This window comes from Arachis ipaensis, chromosome B09 (genome assembly GCF_000816755.2).
Source record: "Arachis ipaensis cultivar K30076 chromosome B09, Araip1.1, whole genome shotgun sequence".
In the NCBI taxonomy this organism is placed as follows: domain Eukaryota; kingdom Viridiplantae; phylum Streptophyta; class Magnoliopsida; order Fabales; family Fabaceae; genus Arachis; species Arachis ipaensis.
The window spans coordinates 114,610,323-114,613,136 of NC_029793.2; positions in this window are offsets into that span (position 1 = coordinate 114,610,323).

The following is a 2,814-nucleotide window of genomic DNA, read 5'->3' on the forward strand; positions in this document are numbered from 1 at the left end:
CTGGGTTTCTCTTACATGGCTATAGAGTATGGACTGAAGCTGTGCATCACTGAATCTGTGATGTGAGACAAATCCTAATTCCTAAAAAGTGTTTATATGTATATCCGGGGCGGGTACTCCCTAAACCCAGCCATGCCCCGTCATAAGCAAAATCTGCCTCGACTCGGGTCAAGTTATTACCCTCTCCAACCGGGTATAGATGGGTCAAGTACCCGCATATTCGGGTACTCTTGCCAAGTCTAACTACGTATTGATGCTCCATTTATTAAGGGTTTACCGCTAGCCAATGAATTGCTATATACACAAGGCGAGATTCTAACTCCTAATAGTTTTTTAAGTGGACGAGTGAGATGATCACTCAACAAACTCAATTTGATTAAGACAAATACTAATTATTTTTAGTATTTTAATATTATAAATCCTGAGAGTTTTATTTTATTATAACTTTTTAAAATATTTATAATAATAATTATTATATATATTTTATTTAATTTTTTAATAAAATTTTTTATATAATTTTATGTATTATCCTGTACAGAGTACGAGAACATACACTAAGATTAATAGGTATGATAATGTCTTGTACTTGGATATAGTAGGGACTAATGCCTGCACTCCAAGAGTTTATATTGGGTGTTAATGGAACTATTAGTAGTACGTCAAGCGGGGTGAGAAACTGACTTGCAAAAAAGATCAAAATTCTATATGTCATTTGAATTCTAAACCATAGTTGTAGTGTCTGCTACGAAGAAAAATCCAAAGAGACCTTTCTTTAGTTGTCCTAATAAAATTTAGGGTTTCATTATAATATGGGGCTCTGCATAATATTGCTCTAATAAGGATTTCATCTTTGCAGAAAAAGCTCTCACATTACGACTTATTTGTATAATTTGATAGGATTTTTTTATTACCAAGTTACTACTAATGAGCACAATGCTGTTGAAGACAAAATCAAGAAGCTAAAAGAACTAGTTGATGTACTAGAGAAAAAGAATGATGCTCTTATGAAGAGAGGCTAGTCCAAGGATTGTATAAGCGTGGTTTTTTCTTCCTAGGATTTGTGATTTGTCTTGTGTTTAAGATATAGGTTGCTTAACAAGAGATTTAAGTGACTTTTGGGTAGTTAAAATGTGTATTGACATGATGTTGTCCGAATGAATGTGTAAAAAATGTTGATCCTAATATGCAAAATATTGTGCTTGTTAAAATATCATTGTGAGTATTCAACCTTTTTAGAAAGTAAGAACAACATCAAAGGAAGACTACATCAAAGTAAACTAAAAATAAATCATAACTTCTATGTTAAAACCAACATCATTGTTTATTGAAATCATAATAGCTACCTGCCAACATAGACAATCAAAATAAGTATTTGGTATCACATCATGAACAGTGATTACACACAACATGAAGTTTAAAAACTAAAAACCAAAAAAAGCAACAACTAATTTGACAAATGTTAATGGTTGTTGGGAACTCACAAAGCTGTTAAAATTTATTGGGGACTAATATGTTTGATTTGGAATTTATTGGGGACCAATTTGGGTAAATACTCGTATAATTGCAGTGTCACAGTGTGAGAGTGCGAATACATTATAAAAAAAAAAAAGAAGGAAGTATAAGCCCTGTGGGTATGGTATGTCAGAAAGGATTATGGCACGTGATCCTTTCGGTTTGTCTTGATTTCCGTCAAATTATTTAACAATAATGTCCCCTAATTAAGTGAATTACTAACCAAATCCAACCAAGTTGTCATAACCTCTTGTATATCCACGCGCCACTTATATGTAACTGACTTTTAACATAAACGGCTTCTTTCATTGTGTTTTCATTTTCTTCTTGATTTCTTTGTGTTCTCTGCAAATTTTTTCTCTTTCTCTCTACAAATTTTTCTTTTTACGATCATTGTTTCTTGATCTAAATTCATTTTCAATTGAATTTTTAGTTGTTTTATGGTGATTTTAGTTTTTTCTAAATCAAGCAGTAAAATCAGAATTGTATACAAGTTTTGTTTTAAAAAAAATGTACGATGTAAGTTCAGATTAGTTGAACCAGGGCAAATTGGATCATTGTTTTGAATCCAATGATGAGGTTTGATTCGTTTCTTTGATTAATGTAGTTCGTGAGTAGTAGATGATCGTGTAGTAGTTTTGTATACAAGTTGAATAATTTTTTGAAGGTTTTCAATAGCCTAGAGAAATGGGATTTGAATCTAGGGTCTCTTTTAATTTCTTTTAAACTTTAACACCAAAAACTAATTTTGCTGAGTCTGCAAAAGTGACTATGCAAGAGACAAAATATTTTTGTCTCATAATGAACATAATGAAAATAGAGCAGAAAGGAAAGAAGTACACATCCATATATCCTAGTTTAGCTACCTTATGCAATGTGACCTATATCTAGTCTCCACTACAATCATGGTAGATTTCTAGTATCTTTTCAAAGATTTACATTCACTGATTCCCTAGGATTCTTCCTAATCCTATCTGGGACAAACCAAACTTCTAACCAAGATTGATTTAGTTAGGTTCACTTCCTAAACTCACAACACTAAGTACTCACCCAACTTAGCAAGGGATAACTCTCAAGTACAAGAAATAAAATAGAAACAGATTACAAAAGAGATTGACATAAAAACAAAGAAAGATAAACCGAAGACCATAATATTCAATAAAGACGCATGAAGGAGAAGAATTAAAACAACTTGAAAGCCATAAGCTTAACCCAGATTCTAAACTCTATAAGCTTAACCCAGATTCTAAACTCTCAAATGTAGCTATTCATCTTGGCGAAATGCTCCTTTTAGTGTAGGTG